A 26,121-nucleotide genomic window follows, 5' to 3' on the forward strand; every position below is an offset into this window, starting at 1 on the left:
TTTGATACTGTGAACCATCAGATCCTCCTCTCCACCTTCTTCGATTTGGGCATCTCCGGCGCGGCTCACTCTTGGATTGCGTCCTACCTGACAGGTCGCTCCTACCAAGTGGCGTGGCGAGAATCTGTCTCCGCACCACGTGCTCTCACACTGGTGTCCCCCAGGGCTAAGTTCTAGGCCCTCTCCTATTCTCGCTATACACCAAGTCACTTGGCTCTGTCAAATCCTCACATGGCCTCTCCTATCATTGCTACGCTGACGACACACAACTAATCTTCTCCTTTCCCCCTTCTGATAACCAGGTGGCGAATCGCATCTCTGCATGTCTGGCAGACATATCAGTGTGGATGACGGATCACCACCTCAAGCTGAACCTCGGCAAGACGGAGCTGCTCTTCCTCCCGGGGAAGGACTGCCCGTTCCATGATCTTGCCATCACGGTTGATAACTCCGTTGTGTCCTCCTCCCAGAGTGCGAAGAGCCTTGGCGTGACCCTGGACAACACCCTGTCGTTCTCCGCTAACATCAAGGCGGTGACCCGATCCTGTAGGATCATGCTCTACAGCATTCGGAGAGTACGACCCTGCCTTACACAGGAAGCGGCACAGGTCCTAATCCAGGCACTTGTCATCTCCCGTCTGGATTACTGCAACTCGCTGTTGGCTGGGCTCCCTGCCTGTGCCATTAAACCCCTACAACTCATCCAGAATGCCACAGCCCGTCTGGTGTTCAACCTTCCCAAGTTCTCTCACGTCACCCCGCTCCTCCGCACACTCCACTGGCTTCCAGTTGAAGCTCGCATCTGCTACAAGACCATGGTGCTTGCCTACGGAGCTGTGAGGGGAACGGCACCTCCGTACCTTCAGGCTCTGATCAGTCCCTACACCCAAACGAGGGCATTGCGTTCATCCACCTCTGGCCTGCTGGCCCCCCTACCTCTGCGGAAGCACAGTTCCCGCTCAGCCCAGTCAAAACTGTTCGCTGCTCTGGCACCCCAATGGTGGAACAAGCTCCCTCACGACGCCAGGACGGCGGAGTCACTCACCACCTTCCGGAGACACTTGAAACCCCACCTCTTTAAGGAACACCTGGGATAGGATAAAGTAATCCTTCTACCCCCCCCCCCCCCCAAAAAAAAATAAAAAATAAAAATAACATATTGTAAAGTGGTTATCCCACTGGCTACATGTATAAGGTGAATGCACCAATTTGTAAGTCGCTCTGGATAAGAGCGTCTGCTAAATGATGTAAATGTAAATGTAACAGTGCACTATAAATATACATTGTACTAAATACAGTAGAAGTCGGAAGTTTACATACACCTTAGCCAAATACATTTAAACTCAGTTTTCACAATTCCTGACATGTAATCCTAGTAAAAAATCCTTGTTTTAGGTTAGTTATTTTAAGAATGTGAAATGTCTGAATAATAGTAGAGATAATTATTTATTTCAGCTTTTACTTCTTTCATATCATTCCCAGTGGGTCAGAAGTTTACATACACTCAATTAGTATTTGGTAGCATTGCCTTTAAATTGTTTAACTTGGGTCAAATGTTTTGGGTAGCCTTCCACAAGCTTCCGACAATAAGTTGGGTGAATTTTGGCCCATTCCTCCTGACAGAGCTGGTGTAACTAAGTCAGGTTTGTAGGCCTCCCTGTTCGCACATGCTTTTTCAGTTCTGCCCACACATTTTGTATAGGATTGAGGTCAGGGCTTTGTGATGGCCACTCCAATACCTTAACTTTGTTGTCCTTAAGCCATTTTGCCACAACTTTGGAAGTATGCTTCGGGTCATCGTCCATTTGGAAGACCCATTTGTGACCAAGCTTTAACTTCCTGACTGATGTCTTGAGATGTTGCTTCAATATATCCACATCATTTTCCTTCCTCATGATGCCATCTATTTTGTGAAGTGCACCAGTCCCTCCTGCAGCAAAGCACCCCCACAGCATGATGCTGCCACCCCCGTGCTTCACGGTTGGGATGGTCTTCTTCGGCTTGCAAGCAACCCCTTTTTCCTCCAAACATAACGATGGTCATTATGGCCAAACAGTTATATTTTTGTTTCATCAGACCAGAGGACATTTCTCCAACAAGTATGATCTTTGTCCCCATGTGCAGTTGCAAACCGTAGTCTGGCTTTTTTATGGCGGTTTTGGAGAAGTGGCTTCTTCCTTGCTGAGCAGTCTTTCAGGTTATGTCGATGTAGGACTTGTGTTACTGTGGATATAGATACTTTTGTACCTGTTTTCTCCAGCATCTTCACAAGGTCCTTTGCTGTTGTTCTGGGATTGATTTGTAGTTTGCGCACCAAAGTACGTTCATTTCTAGGAGACAGAACATGTCTCCTTCCTGAGCGGTATGATGGCTGCGTGGTCCCATGGTGTTTATACTTGCGTATTATTGTTTGTACAGATGAACGTGGTACCTTCAGGCGTTTGGAAATTGCTCCCAAGGATGAACCAGACTTGTGGAGGTCTACAATTTTCTAGAATTTTCCAAGCTGTTTAAAGGCACAGTCAACTTAGTGTATGTAAACTTCTGACCCACTGGAATTGTGATACAATAAGTGAAATGATCTGTCTGTGAACAATTGTTGGAAAATTACTTGTGTCATGCACAAAGTAGATGTCCTAACCGACTTGCCAAAACTATAGTTTATTAATAAGAAATTTGTGAAGTGGTTGAAAAACAATTTTTAATGACTCCAACCTAAGTGTATGTAAACTTCCGACTTCAACTGTAAGACCACTGTGCTTCTTTTAATTCGCTTCTATGGTTAAATATTGTATCTTTTAAAATTATTTGAGGTTAAGAACATTTATGTTCTTTTTAACAACCTGAAATAAATCATGAGTTCATATCATCATGTACGACATGTAAATGGTAAAAATCCGGCTGAAAAATGATACATTTCACATCATTATAAATGTAAGGCACATAACATGCAATTACTATGTTATCCTCTTCACCACAGCATGCGTTGCAAATTGCCCCTAGAGGCAGTTCGATTATTCTAATTTCACTCTCAGGGTGTTCCTCACTCCATACAAATCACTCCCTGATGATAAGGAAATTATGCTAATGTGTCTCTCTTTGCATCCCTGAGATCCTGCATATGATATTCATATGTTCCAGTAGGTGAGACATGCTCCTGGGGTTCAGGAGTGAAGGCCTGGAGATACAGAGCAATTACGCTCCTCTAAGTCTCATTATGACTACACACAACAGGTCTTAACCAGGCCGACTGGGTTAAACCAGCCTCCACTCACTCCACTCACAATGGCTATCCTGCAGAGGTGATATCATTCACAACAACTGCAGCACAATGGACCTCATTCTGACAAAAGAGAGTGTCATAAAAATTCTGAAAGAGGAGGAGAAACACCCCAATGTCACTGGTGGGTCCAAGTAACAATAGGGATTGCCCTGGGGAGTGAGGGGCTGATGGAGCCTAGAATGGAGAGAGGAGGACAGAGGGATAGGGGGATGGAGACAGAGGGAGAGGGCAGGGGCCTGACAGAGCCCGCGACTGGGCCGGTGAGTAATGACAGAGACACTGGGAATGCCCCTTTCACACAATTATAAAGTGGTGGGCTAATGCAGCCAGAGGAGATGCAGGAGAGGGGCCCTCCATCACCGTGTGGCCCTCTCCTCTTTATCTTCCTGCGACAGCCATCGCCACAGACACCACCGTCCAACAGTTAAACTGGAGCTCATCCGAGGACACAGAGGAGAGGAGAAAGGGATAAATGGAGAGAGAGTAGAGGTAAACGGGAGCCAAAGAACACTTCCTATTATGTAGCAGTGTGATTTTCTTTATGCTGGCGTTGCATTTTTAACATGGTGGTAAAATCGTTATCTTCTTTTATTGAAGGCAGGCTCTGTAAATGTCTGAAAAAAAGATCTGAGCTGAGCTCTCACTGGGATGGACAGGTTTGGTAACACTTTCCTGCTCACATGTTCATCAAGGGCTGCCATGCCCAGACCACAGGCAGTGGGGACTGGGATTAAAAGGAGAACATTTGCAGTCATGTTGGCCACCGCTGTCCTGCAGTATTAATGTCACTCTCCACAAGCTTAGGTGTTGATATACCTCGCCATGAGACAGAACACAAACCATAGAAGTGAGGAAAGAATCCCTTGAGTGCGCTATATTTAAACCGCAAAACCCACAATATGCTGGACTAGTTGAATATTTTACTGTTAGTTTCCTGCCTGGAGACATGCTTTCAAGTCTGTGGTAGAGGCAGACCTCACAAAATGCCCACTTTCAAGTCCTGTCTACCTAAAGAATATTTATCTAACCCCCTGGCCTTTTATCGGTTGGTCTAAACCACAATGATTCCATCAGACTCCTTAATGCTGAAAACACATTGCCATGAGGAATCAGCTGTTCTGTCCATAAGAAATGTAAAGCCCTGTGATGACCATGTATGAACAGCATTTCAAAGGATATTCAAAGACTATGGTATCTTCCAAACTCTTCTATCTGACTCCCATATGGGATACTTGATCAAAACATGGCACTTGTGTGTGTGTGTGTTTGTGTGCTTGTGTGTATGAGTTTGTCTGTGTGCATTTGTGTGTGTGTGTGTGTGTGTATGTGTGTGTTATTTAGCTCCAGATCCTGGGGTCAGGTAAGCAGCTCTTTGTCCAGCTATCAGCCAGGTTGACATTAGAGCAGTTTACTCAGTACCATCTGTGCAGACAGAGAATGAGAGCAGTAAAATGGGACTGCTCTGACACCATGGGGCCGGAGGAGAGAGATACTCAGAGGACAAATGGCCACTTGGATAGTACATTATGCTGTCCACACACACCTAAGCTCATTTGGACCATGTCAGCACGGGGCAAATACCTGTCTATTACCCTGTTTGTGTGTACATGCATGCCTGTGTGTGCGCCTGGCCTGTGTGTGTGTGTGTGTGTGTGTGTGTGTGTGTGTGTGTGTGTGTGTGTGTGTGTGTATTTGTCTCTCTGTGTATGTGAATGTAAAATGGGTGTATAAAACATTAAGAACACCTACTCTTTCCATGACGTAGACTGACCAGGTGAATCCAGGTGAAAGCTATGATCCCTTATTGATGTCACTTGCTAAAGATGCACTATGCAGAAATCGCTACATTTCCTGGTTGCAACAATTCAAATAGTTATCCAAATTTTAATTTACGTGACAAAACAAGCAAGTATACTGTAGAGAATCATTGTACCATCTAAACTGTTGTGAAATGTATTTTCCATAACCAAAAATATTGTATTTTCAGCTGTTTGAAGCTGGTGTACAAAAACGAAAGTAAAAGATGCAATAACGGGAAGCATAGAAATATCGCACATAGAACAGATATACTGCTTCATAGACTTGCTTTCAATGAGAATGACAGATCTATAACACACTTTTCTATGTGAATTTGGTCGGGTCGCCCAAAAAGTTACATATTGCAGCTTTAAATCCACTTCAATCATGTAGATGAAGGGGAGGAGACAGGTTAAAGAAGGATTTTTAAGCCTTGAGACAATTGAGACATGGATTGTGTACGTGTGCCATTCAGAGGGTGAATGGGCAAGGCAAAAGATTTAAGTGCCTTTGAACGGGGTATGGTAGTAGGTGCCAGGCACACCGGTTTGTGTCAAGAACTGCAACGCTGCTTGGTTTTTCACACTCAAACAGTTTCCCTTGTTTATCAAGAATGTTCCACCACCCAAAGGATTTCCAACCAACTTCACACAACTGTGGGAAGCATTGGCGTAAACATGGGCTTGCATCCCTGTGAAATGCTTTCAACACCTTGTAGAGTCCATGCCCCGATGAATTGAGGCTGTTCTGAGGGCAAAAGGGGGTGCAACTCAATATTATGTTCTTAATGTTTTATTAATTCAGTGTACATGTAACGTGTGTGCATGCACGCGTGCGTGTGTGTTTGATGGATGGACCATTCACAGGCTGTTACCCAGCTAAAAGGGTTAATCCAAACAGGTAAAATGGAGTAGGTGGTTCTGCTCTCTACCCTTTGGGTGGATGAGGTGAAGGGCATCGACGAGAGCATCCCCTCGGACCCCACAGTGACTGCAGTCATTAGACAACGCGATTAGGTGATTATGTTTAAGGAAATCGATGCTTCATTGTTTTCATCTTAGCCCAACGGCCAATTAAAACCCCACTAATGAGAGAGCGCTTCAATATGAAGAGATAGAAGAGGTGAGAAATGGAAGCTTACAGCTCAGAGCCATTATTCACAATAATAAATTAACCGCTCACAATTAAAAAGCACAGAGAAACAAGTTTGAAAGCTGTAGTACTGTATGATTGGAAAGTGTTTGCGCTCATGATGTACTGTATATTGTGCACTCCCACACATACCATATGTAGATTCCAGTATGTCTCCTCAATGACAACATCAGGCAAAGGGAAAACTTGCAAGTGAGTGAAGGAGCCTTGTGTTTTTACCCTTTGAGAGACAGGGAGGTTGCCGTCTACTAACTCCCCTTGCACTAAATCTGGCCAGTTCAGACAACGAGACAATAGCAGTGTTTGTGTCTATGTCAGTACAGAGATAACTGCCTCTAATCTGTGCAGAGTTTGCCTCTCTCTCTCACTCTCACTCTCACTCTCACTCTCACTCCAAGAGTGGCCATTAAGGCGTAATGTATCGCTGAAACAACAAACACCACAAACAGAGAAGTTCAGTCTAAATCACTCAAAGACGACCTCTCAACCCACAACATCTTAATCACAATGCACTCAAGGGAAGATGTGTCTTTCCATTTTCCTTCAAGTTTGAGCGGGTCTTTTGTTTTGGCAGATAAGATAGCTTCCTTCAAATCAAATAAAATCAAATTGTAATGGTCACATGCGCCGAATACAACAGGTGCAGACATTACAGTGAAATGCTTACTTACAGCCCTTAACCAACAGTGCATTTTTTTTAATAAAAAAAAAGTAAGCATTTCATTCTACCTCTTCTCTGTGTGGGGTTTTCTTCTTTGGGAGTCTCTCACTACCTGACAGCAAATAGTTTAGTTTAAATGGGCAGAAAGACTCAATCTCAGGAGTGTGGTTATAATGATTTTATCTTTCAATAAGTCGATAAGGGGAAAATACCCCAAATAAAGAACTAAACATAATTTGTGGCTTTCAATTATGGAACTAACTGGGAGCAGTGTTCATTTGCAGTGTGTTTGAAGGTGGAGATGGAAATCAAATTGAGTTTTTCATTCCCCCCACCGTTAAAGTTTATCGACTATGAACCTTAAAACAATATTTTCTTAATCTGTTCTCTGTTAAAAACATATCTATTAAAGCACCACTAGTGTTCCATTATGTCACGATCGTTAACGGAAGATACGGACCAAGGCGCAGCGTGATAAGCGTACATTTTATTAAGTACTTAACACGACACAAAACAACAAACAAACGATACGTGAAGTCCTAGGTTACACAAAACAAACCTTTACGGAACAATATCCCACACCGACTAGTGCCAAACAGGCTGCCTAAGTATGGTCCCCAATCAGAGACAACGAGATACAGCTGCCTCTGATTGGGAACCACCCTGGCCAACATAGATCTAAACGATCTAGCACATCAACATAGAAAATATAACACAGAAACTACACACTCTGGCTCAACATTTCAGAGTCCCCAGAGCCAGGGCGTGACAGTACCCCTCCCCCCAAAGGCGCGGACTGTGACCGCGCCACACAAACACAACAGGGTAGGGGCCGGGTGGGCATTCCGCCTCGGAGGCGGTTCCGGCTCCGGGCGTGACCACCACTTTCTCTCCACCTCCCCGTTGCGCCCCTGATCTGGTCTGGCACCGCTGACTGGAGCTGGACCCGACGACGGTGGATCAAACCGTACAGGCTCCGGACTGGAGCCGCTGGCCGGAGCTGGACTGGACACCGGTGGAGCGGATTGCTCTGGCTCCGGAGTGGATCCGCTGACTGGAGTTGGACCGGACCCCGGTGGAGCGGATTGCTCTGGCTCCGGAGTGGAGCAGCTGACCGGTGCCGGACCAGGCACCGGTGGAACAGGCACGGGCCGTGCCGGACTGGACACACGCACCACTGGCTTGGTGCGGGGAGCAGGAACAGGCCGGACCGGGCTGGCGACGCGCACCACTGGCTTGGTGCGAGGGGCAGGAACAGGCCGGACCGGGCTGGCGACGCGCACCACTGGCTTGGTGCGAGGGGCAGGAACATGCCGGACCGGGCTGGCGACGCGCACCACTGGCTTGGTGCGAGGGGCAGGAACAGGCCGGGCTGGACTGGGAACACGCACCACTGGCTTGGTGCGGGGAGACGGAATGGGCCGGGCCGGACTATGGAGGCGGACTGGAGGTCTGGAGCGGAGAGCTGACACAACCCGTCCTGGCTGAATGCCTACTTCCACACAATACGTGTGAGGCATCAGCACAGGACGTACAGGGCTGTGCACTCGTACTGGCGCTACAGCACGTGGCACTGGCGCAGGATATACGGGACCGAGGAGGCGTACTGGAGACCACGAGCATTGAGCCGGCACACCCCGTCCTGGCTGAATGCCCATCTTTGCACGACACGTGCGTGGTGCTAGCACAGGACGTACAGGACTGTGCCGGAACACTCGCGGCACAGTACGTGGCTCCGCATAACACGGAGCCTGCCCAGTCACACGCTTCCTAGCCTGAGTACGGGGAGTTGGCTCTGCTCTAACCCTAGGCTCCGCCAACCACCCTTTTAGCCCCCCAAAAACATTTTTGGGGGGCTGTCTCTCGGGCTTCCTCCTCGGCCGGTACCCTCTGCGTTTCCGCTGCTCCTCTCTATAGCGCGCCTCCACAGTCTCCTCCCAAGGACGGCGATCCATTCCGGCCTGAATCTCCTCCCAAGTCCAGGATCCCTTCCCGTCCAGGATCTCCTCCCAGGTCCAGGCTGTCTGTTCCTGGACACACTGCTTGGTCCTCTTTTGGTGGGATCTTCTGTCATGATCGTTAACGGAAGATACGGACCAAGGCGCAGCGTGATAAGCGTACATTTTATTAAGTACTTAACACGACACAAAACAACAAACAAACGATACGTGAAGTCCTAGGTTACACAAAACAAACCTTTACGGAACAAGATCCCACACCGACTAGTGCCAAACAGGCTGCCTAAGTATGGTCCCCAATCAGAGACAACGAGATACAGCTGCCTCTGATTGGGAACCACCCTGGCCAACATAGATCTAAACGATCTAGCACATCAACATAGAAAATATAACACAGAAACTACACACCCTGGCTCAACATTTCAGAGTCCCCAGAGCCAGGGCGTGACACATTATCTACAGCATTGAAGTGGATTGTTTTCAGTCACACTGGAATATGGTGGAGTAAGGCCATGCATTATGGAACAGACCCTTCCTTTCAGACAATGTATTTACTCTTGAATGGTGAAGTGCTTTTGATTTCTAACAAATAAGTCTGACATCAAAACAGCCCTATTCTGTTCAGCCCAGTCTGTCTTTAGCATCAGTTATCTGGGTCTTTAATGGGTGGACTGGTAATCAGCTAGCATCAGTTATCTGGGTCTTTAATGGGTGGGCTGGTAATCAGCTAGCATCAGTTATCTGGGTCTTTAATGGGTGGACTGGTAATCAGCTAGCATCAGTTATCTGGGTCTTTAATGGGTAGACTGGTAATCAGCTAGCATCAGATATCTGAGTCTTTAATGGGTGGACTGGTAATCAGCTAGCATCAGTTATCTGGGTCTTTAATGGGTAGACTGGTAATCAGCTAGCATCAGTTAGCTGGGTCTTTAATGGGTGGACTGGTAATCAGCTAGCATCAGTTATCTGGGTATTTAATGGGTGGACTGTTAATCAGCTAGCATCAGTTAGCTGGGTCTTTAATGGGTGGACTGGTAATCAGCTAGCATCAGTTATCTGGGTATTTAATGGGTGGACTGTTAATCAGCTAGCATCAGTTATCTGGGTCTTTAATGGGTGGACTGGTAATCAGCTAGCATCAGTTATCTGGGTCTTTAATAGGTGGACTGGTAATCAGCTAGCATCAGTTATCTGGGTCTTTAATGGGTGGACTGGTAATCAGCTAGCATCAGTTATCTGGGTCTTTAATGGGTGGACTGGTAATCAGCTAGCATCAGAAATTAAGAAAGGAAATGGGAGATATTAATGACTCGTTTGAGGAGGCAGAAGCATCAAAGTGGATGAGGCCCAGCTGTCCCTGTACATGTATCTTTAATGGTGCTGCTCGTCATTAACAGCCAGGCACAGGGATTTAGCTCATTACTTAAACATCAAGGAGGAACTCCAGGAACACTCCCCTGATTACTTAAGATAGTGTTTAAATGCGCTACAAAGCAACATCATATGGACTCCAAATGAGATGAACTCTAGACTCGCCAGAAAAACTGTTTTCATGTTTTCAGACTTCAACTAATGCTCTCCATATTTCATCTGCTCAAATGCACCCTCTGAGTCAGAACTGTGTGAAATTACACAGCCCCATGACTATCACAGGAGGCTTTGGAGGCTTTCAGACCAAAGACCCCACGTCCATCCAGGCAATGCAAGTTTAAACAGGCAGCAGGGCTTCTGCGTGTGGATTGGTGGAATCCCCTAAATGGGGTTGATATGAGCCGGCTGCTGTATTTTGATGGTGGCCTTTGGTGCCCCCGCCTTGGCCCCAGTAGCTTGTGGGGTCACACACACCCTGACTAGGTCATCTCCCAGGGAAGTGTGCTGCCTAGGTTGTCGAGGTTCATACCGCCTCGATGCCACTAACGCTCTCTGACTCACACCTCCCGGTGAAGAAAAGGAATGTGTGAAGGAACAAAAGGAGTGTGTGTGTGTGTGTGTCTGTGTGTGTGTGTGTGTGTGTACGTGCACGTGTTTGGGAGAGAGGGCATATTTCTGTAAAAGCATAAGGAATAGGCTACATCTTGGCTCGACACCCAGGTTCACACTCAAAATAATCCAAAGCAACACCAGAGCGCCCCGAGCCCTGTGAGTGAATCATCCGCTAGGACTTGATCCCCAGCCAGACAGAGACGGCCCTGCTACAGCACTGTGTTCACAGGTATGATGCCAGCCAACATGGTTAGATAACAAAGGCAACCCTGAGGAGGCGGGCACTGAGACGCGTTCAAGCCAATCGTCACTAAATATATCTAAGTACTCTGGACGGCACACAGCAAAATCAATGGTGTACATTTAACTCGGAAAGTGTTAAATGTACACTATTTTCAGTGAACATATGAGTCCCACCGAACTGGTGTTAAAATAACACGTTTGAAAGTGTTAAAGATTTAACTCTGTTGTAGTGTTCCCCATTCAACTCTTAAAGTGTTCAAATGAACTTGATTGTGGTGTTTGCGTAGCTCTACTGTAGAGTAATAGGCAACACTTACGGCGTAAAACATAACACCTGATTTAGAGTAAGCTGTTACACTTTCTCAGTGTAAGAAATTAACACCTGTAGTGTTACAGTAAATCATTTTGGGGTGTTGTTTTAACACTGTATGTTGTAAAGCCTAATTTGCATATTTCACAGTGCTTTTTCTTTTCAAGTAAATTGTAGCGTTACCACCCATGACTGTATTTGTTAGTGACAGAGACATGGTTCTTGAATTCGTTCCTTTTAGAGGCCTGTGGCTTTCATCAAATTATTACCTAGGTGAATTATATAATTACAATTAAACTCTATGACAATACAATACATACAGTGCCTTCAGAAAGTATTCATACCCCTTGACTTATTCCGCATTTTTGTTGTGTTACAGGCTGAATTCAAAATTGATTACATATTTTTTAATCTACAGTCGTGGTCAAAAGTTTTGAGAATGACACAAGTATTGGTCTTCACAAAGTTTGCTGCTTCAGTGTTTTTAGATATTTTTGTCAGATGTTACTATGGTATACTGAAGTATAATTACAAGCATTCCATAAGTGTCAAAGGCTTTTATTGACTATTACATTAAGTTTATGTAAACAGTCAATATTTGCAGTGTTGACCCTTCTATTTCAAGACCTCTGCAATCCGCCCTGGCATGCTGTCAATTAACTTCTGGGCCGCATCCTGACTGATGGCAGCCCATTCTTGCATAATCAATACTTGGAGTTTGTCAGAATTTGTGGGTTTTTGTTTGTCCACCCGCCTCTTGAGGATTGACCACAAGTTCTCAATGGGATTAAGGTCTGGGGGTTTTCCTGGCAATGGACCCAAAATATCGAGGTTTTGTTCCCCGTGCCACTTAGTTATCACTTTTGCCTTATGGCAAGGTGCTCCATCATGCTGGAAAAGGCATTGTTCGTCACCAAACTGTTCTTGGATGGTTGGGAGAAGTTGTTCTCGGAGGATGTATTGGTACCATTCTTTATTCATGGCGGTGTTCTTAGGCAAAATTGTGAGTGAGCCCACTCCCTTGGCTGAGAAGCAACCCCACACATTAATGGTCTCAGGATGCTTTACTGTTGGCATGACACAGGACTGATGGTAGCGCTCACCTTGTCTTCTCCGGACAAGCTTTTTTCCGGATGCCCCAAACAATCGGAAAGGGGATTCATCAGAGAAAATGAATTTACCCCAGTACTCAACAGTCCAATCCCTGTACATGTTGAAGAATATCAGTCTGTCCCTGATGTTTTTCCTGGAGAGAAGTGGTTTCCTCGCTGCCCTTCTTGACACCAGGCTATCCTCCAAAAGTCTTCACCACACTGTGCGTGCAGATGCACTCACTCCTGCCTGCTGCCATTCCTGAGCAAGCTCTGCACTGGTGGCGCCCCGATCCTGCAGCTGAATCAACTTTAGGAGACGGTCCTGGCGCTTGCTGGACCTTCTTGGGCGCCCTGAAGCCTTCTTCACAACAATTGAACCTCTCTCCTTGAAGTTCTTGATGATCCGATAAATGGTTGATTTAGGTGCAATCTTACTAGCAGCAATATCCTTGCCTGTGAAGCCCTTTTTGCGCAAAGCAGTGATGACGGCACGTGTTTCCTTGCAGGTAACCATGGTTAACAGAGGAAGAACAATGATTTCAAGCACCACCCTCCTTTTAAAGATTCCAGTCTGTTATTCTAACTCAATCAGCATGACAGAGTGATCTCCAGCCTTGTCCTCGTCAACACTCTCACCTGTGTTAACGAGAGAATCACTAACATGATGTCAGCTGGTCCTTTTGTGGCAGGGCTGAAATGCAGTGGAAATGTTTTTTGGGGATTCAGTTCATTTTCATGGCAAAGAGGGACTTCATAACATTCTGAAGTATATGCAAATTGCCATCATAAAAACTAAGGCAGCAGACTTTGTGAAAATGTATATTTGTGTCATTCTCAAAACTTTTGACCACGACTGTACACACAATACCCCATAATAACAAAGTGAAAACATTTTAATTCACACCTCCGAGTCAATACATGTTAGAATCACCTTTGGCAGTGATTACACCTGTGAGTCTTTCTGGGTAAGTCGCTAAGTGCTTTGCACACCTGAATTGTACAATATTTGCACATTATTTTTTACATCCTTCAAGCTCTGTCAAGTTGGATGTTGATCATTGCTAGACAGCCATTTTCAAGTCTTGCCATAGTTTTTCAAGCCGATTCAAGTCAAAACTGTAACTAGGTCACTCAGGAACATTCCACGTCATCTTGATAAGCAACTCCAGTGTATATTTGGCCTTGTGTTTTAAGTTATTGTCCTGCTGAAAGGTGAATTTGTCTCCCAGTGTCTGTTGGAAAGCACACTGAACCAGGTTTTCTCTAGGATTTTGCCTGTGCTTAGCTCTATTCCGTTTATTTTTATCCTAAAAAAACTCCCTAGTCCTTGCCGATGACAAGCATACCCATAACATGATGCAGCCACCACCATTCTTGAAAATATGAAGAGTGGTACTCAGTGATGTGTTGTGTTAGATTTGCCCCAAACATAACACTTTGTTTTCAGGACATAAAGTTCATTTCTTTGCCAATTTTGTTGCGGTTTTACTTTATTGCCTTATTGTGAACAGGATGCATGTTTTGGAATATTTTTATTCTGTACAGGCTTCCTTCTTTTTACTCTGTCATTTAGGTTAGTATTGTGGAGTAACTACAATGTTGTTGATCCATCCTAAGTTTTCTGCTATCACAGTCATTAAACTCTGTAACTGTTTTAAAGTCACCATTGGCCTCATGGTTAAATCTCTGAGCATTTTCCTTCCTCTCTGACAAGTGAGTTAGGAAGGACGCATGTATCTTTGTAGTGTCTGGGTGTATTGATACACCATCCAAAGTGTAATTAATAACTTCACCATGCTCAAAGGTATATTCAATGTCTGCTTTTTTTTACCCATCTACCAATAGATAGCCTTCTTTGAGAGGCATTGGAAAGCCTCCCTGATCTTTGTGGTTGAATCTGTGTTTGAAATTCACTGCTCGACTGAGGGATCTTACAGATAATTGTATGTGTTGGGTATAGAGATGAGGTAGTCATTAAAAAATCATGATACACACTATTATTCCACAAAGAGTGAGCCCATGCAACTTATGTGACTTGTTAAAAACATTTTTACTCCTGAACTTATTTAGGCTTGCCTGCCATAACAAAGGGTTTCAATACTTATTGACTCAAGACATTTCAGCTTTTCATTTTTTATTAATTTGTAAAAATGTCAAAAAACATCAATCTACTTTGACATTATGGGGTATTGTGTGTAGGCCAGTGACAAAAAATCTAAATTCAATATTTTTTTTTATTCAGGCTGTAACACAACAAAATGTGCGAATGGGGTGTGAATACTTTCTGAAGGCACTGTATAGCATAGGGCCTGGCTTTGATGGCCTAGCTTTACCGTAACAGTGGTGTTAGGAAACTCCTGGTTTACAGGCTACATCAGGCATGCGAGTCACATTATGCTGGCTTGCAAAGTGATGTGTAATTCCTATTGGAATCCAGCCAGAGTTATGATATCTGTGATGAGATGTGAATGACGGAGTCAGGCGCAGGAGGTAAAACACCGAAATCCAGAGTTTATTCAGTGTACATGAATAAAGCGCAGCAAGCGTCAAAACGAAACTAGCACAAGGGAAAAAATCCACCTTGGCTACATATAGTATGCCATTTAGCAGACGCTTTTATCCAAAGCGACTTACAGTCATGCGTGCATACATTTTTGTGTATGGGTGGTCCCGGGGATCAAACCCACTACCTTGGCGTTACAAGTACCGTGCTCTACCAGCTGAGCTACAGAGGACCACATACAAGGAAAGAGTAGCTCAACCGAGCTACTCACTCTCACAATGAACAATCACTCACAAAGGACAAGGGGGCAGAGGGAACACTTATACGCAGACTAATGATGGAATGAGTACCAGGTGTGTGTGATTGACAAGACAAGACAAGACAAATGGAGTGATGATAAATGGAGCTGTAGTGGCTAGTAAGCCGGTGACGACGAACGCCGAAACCTGCCCAAGCAAGGAGGAGGGGCAGCCTCAGCTGAATTCATGACAATATCCAACAGTTGGAATACAGTCGGTGCTTGTTTTGTCTCAACTTCCCAAAAGTCGCCTCAGTGATCTAAGGTCAATTTTACATCCCTTCTCCTAGTGGTTAATATTAGGATTTGGGGATGGAAACCTGACCCTAGATCTATCCGTAGCTTTCCAGAGACACCAGGAAGCAGGAATGGTCACACAGGGTGGGGGACCCTAATCTCTGTAACACAGGAAGTGACAATACTGGCAATTGTCATTGAGGAATCACAGCATTTCATGGTCATATTTTCTCACAGTTGTTATGCAATGTATTTTTCCTCTTTCTTACAGCTATATTGGGTAGTCTGACAGAGGAATGGTTTTGTGTTGAGGGAAGATTGTAGCAGTACTCTCATTGGTCAAAGTACAGTGTTCTACTTTAAAAGGATAAAATATTGCCAAATACAATCTTGTCTTATAGCGACAACCCTAACAGATCCTACAATCTTCAACATTTCAGAGATGTAGCAGATGGCTGGCCTCCACATTGAGTCTAGCACCAGCAGAACAGAATAGGGACCATTGTAATGCATGTACGCCCTTATTTAAACAGCCTATAATACTACAATTTGTAGTCCCCTGTAGCTCAGTTGGTAGAGCATGGCACCTGCAATGCCAGGGTTGTGGGTTTGTTTCCCACTGGGGGCCAGTATGAAAAATGTATGCACTCACTAACTGTAAGTCGCTCTGGATAAGAGCGTCTGCTAAATGACTAAAATGTTTTTAAAAATGTAATGAGACAATGCCTTCAAATAATTGGTACCCTCTTCCTGGTGCATTCAGTGCCCCACAGCGGTTAGTACGTGATAAGTTATGAAATCAAAATACTAAAAGACAGTACTACTGGTAAACTGACAGTAATGATATCACTAACTAGTCATTGTATTGAAGTGAATGGGAGGTGGGAGGTGTGTCTGCATGGCCTCAGCCCAGGTTGGTTCTTAATCACCTGTATGGAATATCACACCAGGGCCATATTACTCAGACGCCCACATCTTTATGGTTATTAAAGTTAACGATTGCTGCGTGCCTCATTTACCCACACTCTATCAATACCAGTTCAGCACCATGAAATTACCCCGGTCCAGAGGGAGCACTGTGACAAACCTGATTAAGAAATGGTCTGTAACACTTGGGTGGAAAATGCTCCATGTCCAGGAGTGAGTTGGCTGCAAAACGTTATTCTCAAGATCCAATAGGTGCTAGGGGTTGTTGATGTCCATAATAGCTTCTATGTCAATTCTAACTTTTATGTGTATTAGAAAATGAATAGCAAGCGTCTGAAAACACACGTCGCGGCAACTATATGACTATGCCTGGACTATAAAAGTTATCAGAACTTTCTCTAAAGAAGAACAGGAGAAAGTAAGTGATTACGGTAAATATATGCAGGAAGTAACCTAGTTCTGTGTTTTTAAGGTACAAGGACACACACACGTTACTCTGTTGGATAGCATGTCAAATAAGTGGCAGGCATTTTATTACATTGGGCTCACGGACTTAAAGACTGTTTCTAAAATAAAAGAGGAAGGGAGGGCTCTTGTCCTTTCTCTTAGATATCCTCAGTGTACCATTTCCTTCACAGTATTGGCCCACGTCTGACCACGGTGAATGTCCATATGATGTAGGTCACTAAGTACTTTAAATGAAGACAGAATGGTGAAATGAGCGACTGAATCGTCCATTCAAAATCATAAAAACAACCTTTTTGAAAGCAATCATAGGGCAGCCTTTGTGAAATGGTATTCCTTTGAAGAAAACAATTGGTTCTGGTGAGCCAGGAGAAATGGGCTGATCAGAGGACAAGGGATTAGGGTTGCAAAGGGAGGGTATATTACTGGAAACTTTTGAAGTTTATAAGTAAACTACCACAATTTTGGTATCCTTCAAGGATTTTATGTAATCTATCACAAGACATCTAGTGGCCCTTTTGGGTACTTCAGATTTGTACAGATTTGTACAGATTATCTCTGGGCCTCTGTGTGGCCTTATCACGTGTAAAATATATGAAATAATTAAAACATTATCCTTAATATAAACCATCAACTTAGTGAATACCATTGGTGTTTAATATGAGGGTTTCAGCATGAAATATCCTTTCTATATTTTTTACACACTTTTATTTATTTAGCTATGTCAGTATGTATTTGTTGTCAATGTTTTGGCGTCAAACTGGTGGCAGTTGTGTAAAAAAGTCAATAGTTGGAAGAGTTTCAGAGTTAATTGAAAGTAATACCATTGTTGATTAATGCTTTTAAAATTAATTTTATCTTGAACCATATGGCCTATCTACTAGAAACTCATGGACAATATGGACACATATATATTAAATGAATACTATATATGAATTAAATTACCAAAGTTACGATAGATTGCCATAGATTCTATATTAATTACCAAAATTACTGAAGATTCCGGTAACGTTGGTTAACTACCGGTAGCTTTGCAACCCTACAAGGGATATAGCACTGCTGGTTTGCTATATAGAAATACACAGAACCTGGATCTCACTACCTAAATGCAGTAACTGAAACAGACATTATGCTTTTATCATCTATCAATAGCTAAGTTAGACATGTAACCAAGCTGAGGAACACTTCAGTCTGCCACTCAGACATATTACTGTCCAAAACCACCTTTCCGTATGGGGGGGCCATACCAATGAATGCTTGATGTATAGACATGGTGTGTTGAGGTGTGAGGTGGAGACATTCAGCGCTGGCTCTCCCACCATGCAGTGGTCAGTCTGTCTCCTCTGTAAATGACCTGTTCCAGTCAATTCACTGTGCCCAGATTACATACAATACATTAGCTAAAATGCATAATGCATCACAAGCCACTTACCCGCTTCCAATTATAGGTGCATGCTAAAAATCTCGGTGTTAGATATGGAAAAAGGCTCACTCACTCTGCAGCGTGAATAATCTGCCCACTTTCTATTAAGCCAGAACATCAGGGACTGGCATGCTTTTGCATAACAGGGCCTCATTTGCAATGTAAGTTAATCAGCTTCCCATCTCTCCCTGCCACACATTTGCATGTTTGAATGTTTTCTTCAAGCATTAAATGCAGCTGGCTGTATTCCAGTGTTCGTCTTCTCCACCTGACAAACGCCCCCCCAGGGTGCCCAGGCCAGAGCAGCTACAGAGCTGTGAAAAGGGACTTTGTCATGCATTGTGTGTAATTGGTAGGGACAGTTACACTTGTGAACCATTTGAGCCAAAATGGTCTGGTCTGGCAAGCATGATTGTCGCGTTTCATAACACTGAAGGCCACTGTGCTCTGTGGCTCCCACACTGTACACCCACACCATAATATCTATTCAATACTTTCCCTTTGAGGAAGCACAGTTTGTTCATTGAAGTCACAGTGGTCGTGCTGAATGACCAAAGACCAATACAGAGTTCAAGGCTGTTTTCTCTACTTATGTTGAATATCGCTCCTTTATACAGTATATTGGACAGTACTTTCCTGGAAGCTGCTTTTTCAGTTATTGGCTTATGCGATCCCATTGTATAAGTACTTGCGAAATTATAATTGTAAAGCACAGCACTGATACTTCTCTCAGCCAGCGACTTTCAAATGATGATCAATCTGGGTAACATGAAAAGGGGAGAAAATCAATGGCTTCAACGGCCAGTTTCAGGGTGAAAATGTAGAGCCAGTCAGATGGAGTATTTAGTTCCTGACATTGCTTTCCCTGCAAGCCAGGGGTGCCACGTATTATGTTGCATGAAAGGGTTTGTATAAAAGCTCACAGAATTTGTTGTTTTCTCTCATTATTGAACGTTTATTTTGTGTCAGGAAGGCAGAGATCACCAAGCCATCACACAGTTATCCAGTCATGACACATACACATGTAGGAACTTAATTTGAGCCAGTTTGCTACAGCAGGAAAATAATCCTGCAGCAACAGGAAATGTGAATTATTATGTGGATTATAATTAATGGATATTTCTTGTAGGGGTTGATACATTTTTCATAAGGGAAAATCAAGTCTGACATTTCAAAGTGGAAATTGCAAAATTCAGAAGCCTTTTTAAACCTAAAATACACTACATGTTTTAAGTATCCTGAATTGCAGGAAATCTGTACAAAATACTTTTCCTACTTTTCTTCAGACTTTTACTTCAATCTGAAATGAACATCCTAGAAGATGGTGCCATTTTAAGACATTGATAATGCAGTTATTAGATAAATGGTGTAGGTGGTAGTCAGAGGGTGCAGTGAAAGGGCTCTTGTTGTTAGCTCTGATATGTTGTGTGTCAGGTACTGTGTTGCCGAATAGTGCTTTTCTACTGTGGAAGCTAATTATCCTTTGGCTAGACCCTGGCAGATAGCTTTCCGAGAAGACCACTCAATGCAGACTCGGAACAGGATGTTTTTTTGTTGAAAATACAGCACAGTACACCACAATACGCAATAAATGAACCATGGGCCAAAGAGACGCTGGACAATGCTAATATATTCTGTGTCACTGAGCTCTGAAATTACTTCTTCAACATGCCTTCATTTTTGGGAGCATAATAGCCATGACAAATAACAAAATTATATATTATATGAGGGGAGGAAGAGAGTGAGAGAGAGAGAGAGTGAGTGAGAGAGATTGATAGAGAGATGGAGGAGAGAGAGAGAGAGAGAGAGAGAGAGAGAGAGAGAGAGAGAGAGAGAGAGAGAGAGAGAGAGAGAGAGAGAGGGGGGAGGGGATTATTTATTCAAGGCCTTACTCAGATGGAAATGGAACAATATAAAACTGGAACACAATTTTGTGTCAGATTACTGTGAATGATATCAATATAAAATATAAGCCAGTTTGTCATAATAGGCTGGCTGATAAGGTATTAAACGACAGATAACATCTTGATATGATCACACAAGGGAAGTGCGCATTAGTTTTATGCTGCAGTACGCTACAATATGTCGAATTCTCTGTCGAATTCTAGAATTAATACCAATGGTTGAGCAGAAACTTGACTCTGACAAGTTATCATTTATTCAGGTCCTGCACTCTATAAGGTTAATGTCAACGTGATGATTTTTCAAGACATGTACTGAGAGGGGAATTTCTTCTTCAGAGTATCCAGAGAGTTTTATGCACTTCTTTCCAAGTTATGTACCTCATCAGTGTCACGTTCGTTCAGGAACGGGTCAGACCAAGGCGCAGCGTGATATGCATACATTTTTATTTGAACCGAATAAACAACTACAAAACAACAAACGAAATGTGAAGTCCAAGGTACACAAACAACATACCTCAACACGGAACAAGATCCCACAACCCACTAGTGCCAATAGGCTGCCTAAGTATGTTCCCCAATCAGAGACAACGAGCAACAGCTGCCTCTGATTGGGAACCACACCGGCCAACATAGATCTAGAATACTAGATCCTACAACATAAAACAAACACAACAAGGAATATACACACCCTGACTCAACATATAAGCGTCCCCTGAGTCAGGGCGTGACAGTACCCCCCTCCAAAGGTGCGGACTCCGACCGCACAACATAAACATAACAGGGTAGGGGCCGGGTGGGCATTCCGCCTCAGAGGCGGATCCGGCTCAGGGCGTGACGACCTCTCACTCTTCGCCTCCCTGTTGCGCCCCTGGTCTGGTCTAGACCTCGGCGCGTTGCTTCCCCTCTCCCTCCTCCCACTATATTCCAAGCCCTGTCTGGACCCTGGTGTGGGAGACCCCAAACCTGGAGAGGGGCTGACGTCTGGGTCTGGACTGGAGCCGCTGACCGGAGCTGGACCGGGCACTGGTGGAGCGGACTGCTCAGGCTCCGGACTGGAGCCGCTGACCGGAGCTGGACTGAACCCCGGTGAAGCGGATTACTCTGGCTCCGGAGTGGAGCAGCTGACCGGAGCTGAACTGGGCACCGGTGGAGCGGACTGCTCTGGCTCCGAAGTAGAGCAGCTGACCGGTGCCGAACCAGGTACCGGTGGAACAGGCACGGGCCGTGCCGGACTGGACACACGTACCACTGGCTTGGTGCGAGGAGCAGGACAGGCCGGACCGGGCTGGCAACGCGCACCACTGGCTTGGTGCGAGGAGCAGGAACAGGCCGGGCCGGGCTGGCGACGCGCACCACTGGCTTGGTGCGAGGGACAGGATCAGGCCGGACCGGGCTGGCGAGGCGCACCACTGGCTTGGTGCGAGGGGCAGGAACAGGCCGGGCCGGCGATGCGCACCACTGGCTTGGTGTGAGGGACAGGAACAGGCCGGACCAGGCTGGCGACGCGCACCACTGGCTTGGTGCGAGGAGCAGGAACAGGCCGGGCCGGGCTGGCGACGCGCACCACTGGCTTGCAGCTGGCGAACCACTGGCTTGGTGCGAGGGCCAGGAACAGGCCGGACCGGGCTGGCGACGCGCACCACTGGCTTGGTGTGAGGGGCAGGAACAAGCCGGACCGGGCTGGCGACGCGCACCACTGGCTTGGTGCGAGGGGCAGCAACAGGCCGGGCTGGCGACGCGCACCACTGGCTTGGTGCGAGGGACAGGAATAGGCCGGACCGGGCTTGCGACGCGCACCACTGGCTTGGTGCGAGGGGCAGGAACAGGCCGGGCCGGGCTGGCGACGCGCACCACTGGCTTGGTGCGAGGGACAGGAACAGGCCGGACCAGGCTGGCGACGCGCACCACTGGCTTGGTGCTAGGAGCAGGAACAGGCCGGGCCGGGCCGGGCTGGCGACGCGCACCACTGGCTTGGTGCGAGGGCCAGGAACAGGCCGGACCGGGCTGGCGACGCGCACCACTGGCTTGGTGTGAGGGGCAGGAACAGGCCGGGCCGGGCTGGCGACGCGCACCACTGGCTTGGTGCGAGAGACAGGATCAGGCCGGACCGGGCTGGCGACGCGCACCACTGGCTTGGTGCGAGGGGCAGGAACAGGCCGGGCCGGCGACGCGCACCACTGGCTTGGTGCGAGGGACAGGAACAGGCCGGACCAGGCTGGCGACGCGCACCACTGGCTTGGTGCGAGGAGCAGGAACAGGCCGGGCCGGGCCGGGCTGGCGACGCGCACTACTGGCTTGGTGCGAGGGCCAGGAACAGGCCGGACCGGGCTGGCGACGCGCACCACTGGCTTGGTGCAAGGGACAGGAACAGGCCGGACCAGGCTGGCGACACGCACCACTGGCTTGGTGCGAGGGGCAGCAACAGGCCGGGCTGGCGACGCGCACCACTGGCTTGGTGCGAGGGACAGGAACAGGCCGGACCGGGCTTGCGACGCGCACCACTGGCTTGGTGCGAGGGGCAGGAACAGGCCGGGCCGGGCTGGCGACGCGCACCACTGGCTTGGTGCGAGGGACAGGAACAGGCCGGACCAGGCTGGCGACGCGCACCACTGGCTTGGTGCTAGGAGCAGGAACAGGCCGGGCCGGGCCGGGCTGGCGACGCGCACCACTGGCTTGGTGCGAGGGCCAGGAACAGGCCGGACCGGGCTGGCGACGCGCACCACTGGCTTGGTGTGAGGGGCAGGAACAGGCCGGGCCGGGCTGGCGACGCGCACCACTGGCTTGGTGCGAGAGACAGGATCAGGCCGGACCGGGCTGGCGACGCGCACCACTGGCTTGGTGCGAGGGGCAGGAACAGGCCGGGCCGGCGACGCGCACCACTGGCTTGGTGCGAGGGACAGGAACAGGCCGGACCAGGCTGGCGACGCGCACCACTGGCTTGGTGCGAGGAGCAGGAACAGGCCGGGCCGGGCCTGGCTGGCGACGCGCACCACTGGCTTGGTGCGAGGGCCAGGAACAGGCCGGACCGGGCTGGCGACGCGCACCACTGGCTTGGTGCAAGGGACAGGAACAGGCTGGACCGGGCTGGCGACGCGCACCACTGGCTTGGTGCGAGGGGCAGGAACAGGCCGGGCTGGCGATGCGCACCACTGGCTTGGTGCGAGGAGCAGGAATGGGCCGGCCGGGCTGGCGACGCGCACCACTGGCTTGGTGCGAGGAGCAGGAATGGGCCGAACCGGACTGCGAAGGCGGACTGGAGGTCTGGAGCGGAGAGCTGGCACAACCAGTCCTGGCTGGCTACCCACTTTCGCACTACATGTGCGAGGCGCTGGCACAGGACGCATTGGGCTGTGCACGCGTACTGGCGATACAGCTCGTAGAACTGCCGCAGGATATGCGGGACCGAGGAGGCGTACTGGAGACCAGGAGCGTTGAGCCAGCACACCCCGTCCTGGCTGAATGCCCATCTTCGCACGGCACGTGCGTGGTGCAAGCACAGGACGTACAGGACTGTGCCGGCGCACTGGCGACACAGTACGTAGCTCCGCATAACACGGAGCCTGCCCAGTCACACACCTCCTCGCGTGAGTACGGGGAGTTGGCTCTGCTCTAACACTAGGCTCCGCCAACCACCCTTTTAGCCCCCCCAAATGTTTTTATTGGGGCTGTCTCTCGGGCTTCTTCCTCGGCCGGCGCCTTCTGCGTTGCCGCTGCTCCTCTCTATACCGCGCCTCCACTGTCTCCTCCGAAGGACGGCGATCCATCCCGGCCTGAATCTCCTCCCATGTCCAGGAACCCTTTCCTTCCAGGATCTCCTCCCATGTCCAGGCTGTCTGCTCCTGGACACGCTGCTTGGTCCTCGTTTGGTGGGATCTTCTGTCACGTTCGTTCAGGAACGGGTCAGACCAAGGCGCAGCGTGATATGCATACATGTTTATTTGAACCGAATAAACAACTACAAAACAACAAACGAAACATGAAGTCCAAGGTACACAACCAACATACCTCAACACGGAACAAGATCCCACAACCCACTAGTGCCAATAGGCTGCCTAAGTATGTTCCCCAATCAGAGACAACGAGCGACAGCTGCCTCTGATTGGGGACCACACCGGCCAACATAGATCTAGAATACTAGATCCTACAACATAAAACAAACACAACAAGGAATATACACACCCTGACTCAACATATAAGTCAGGGCGTGACAATCAGGTGTGTAGATAGCCTCTCCTTAGATGAATGTCTCATTTATAGTTCAATCTCTGAATGTTTCAACTTTTCAAAGTTGAATAATAGAAACTAATCTTCAAGTGGAAACATTAGAGTCATATTTGGATGACAAGAGTGCCCCTGTGTCAATTCATTAAACTGATAAGGATCACCTTGGATTTGATTTGATTTCCCTGCTGCTATTGAAGGCCGTGGACTCTCATACAGGAGAGCAGGAGAGAGAAAAGGACTAATTTCAAACCACACAATCATTACTGAGCTAGATTAAAGTAATAGTGTTCAATCCATCTGGAGAAAAAACCCTTTAAATGACAAGTTGAGATGTATTCTGTCTAAGATGACCTAATTAACACTGTACCACACAACAGGTCTATAGCGAGTTATGAGAGTGTAGCTCAATTGGTAGAGCATGGCGCTTGTAACGCCAGGGTAGTGGGTTCGATCCCCGGGATCACCCATACGTAAAAATGTATGCACACATGACTGTAAGTCGCTTTGGATAAAAGCGTCTGCTAAATGACATATTATTATTATTATTATTATTATAATAACATGTACATATAGCAGCTGTATGATATAAACTCCACTGCTCACAGTATCCAGGGTGTCTCATATGTAGGCGTCTCACCAGAGGCACACTGCTGCTTGAGAATAGATTAAATGTGAACCAGTCTCCTCATCAGTCTCGGCAACAGACACCTATAAATATGATCTGTGCCATCAGGGTGGACTGTGAAATCATGTGGCTGCACATCAAAGTGTGACTGGGTTCAATGTTGCATACTAATGTGGAAACCATGTGTGGATGGGGACAGGGGGGATGGGGACAGGGGGGATGGGGACAGGGGGGATGGGGACAGGGGGGATGGGGGTAACCTATGTCAATCTACTATCCCGCACAGCACAAAAGACGACCTATTCTATTCTGTGCAAGAAATAAATAGTCCATACATAGTCTGGGACAGTTGTGGGATGCGATAGATCCTGAATTAATACAACCACTAGCATAAAACAAAAATGTTTATGCAACGTGGCTTCACATTATAAGCGCAGCAATGCAGACATGGTAGTAGGCTGTAAGTGCAAATGTTCCATTAGCGGAAAGCACCATTATCAAAGGTGACCGGAAATGCAATGATGCATGTAATGCTTTTATTATAAAGGTGCATTTTATGGTGAAAATTATCTTCCCCAAACTTGAAACTCACGCGCTGCTTATATATGACAGTTAGGCTCTACACTCCTTGTAAAGCAGATTAATGTGATTAATTTTAAGAAGTTATTTGGCCACTTTAGTAATGACACAAACCTTATTAAAACATATATGTCACGCCCTGACTCTGAGGACTTGTATTTGTTGAGTCAGGGTGTGTATTTTCTGGGTTTGTGTTTGCTACGTCGATGTTCTGTGTTTAAGATCTAGAATGGGTAGATCTATGTTGGCCTGTGTGGTTCCCAATCAGAGGCAGCTGTTGCTCGTTGTCTCTGATTGGGGACCATACTTAGGCAGCCTGTTGGCACCAGTTAGTTGTGGGATCTTGTTCCGTGTGAGGTATGTTATTTGTCTACCTTGGACTTCACGTTTCGTTTGTGGTTTTGGTTGTGTGTTTACTCGTTAAATAAACATGAATGCATATCACGCTGCGCCTT

General features: G+C 46.8%; 1 protein-coding gene across 1 annotated transcript in view; it reads right to left on the minus strand.

Annotated features, from left to right (window-relative positions):
* LOC311139059 (chemokine-like protein TAFA-1) overlaps positions 1 to 26,121 on the minus strand; it is a 278,014-nt gene that overhangs the window by 55,229 nt on the left and 196,664 nt on the right. The window lies entirely within an intron of this gene.

This window comes from Coregonus lavaretus (genome assembly GCF_964263955.1).
Source record: "Coregonus lavaretus genome assembly, chromosome: 12".
In the NCBI taxonomy this organism is placed as follows: Eukaryota; Metazoa; Chordata; class Actinopteri; order Salmoniformes; family Salmonidae; genus Coregonus; species Coregonus lavaretus.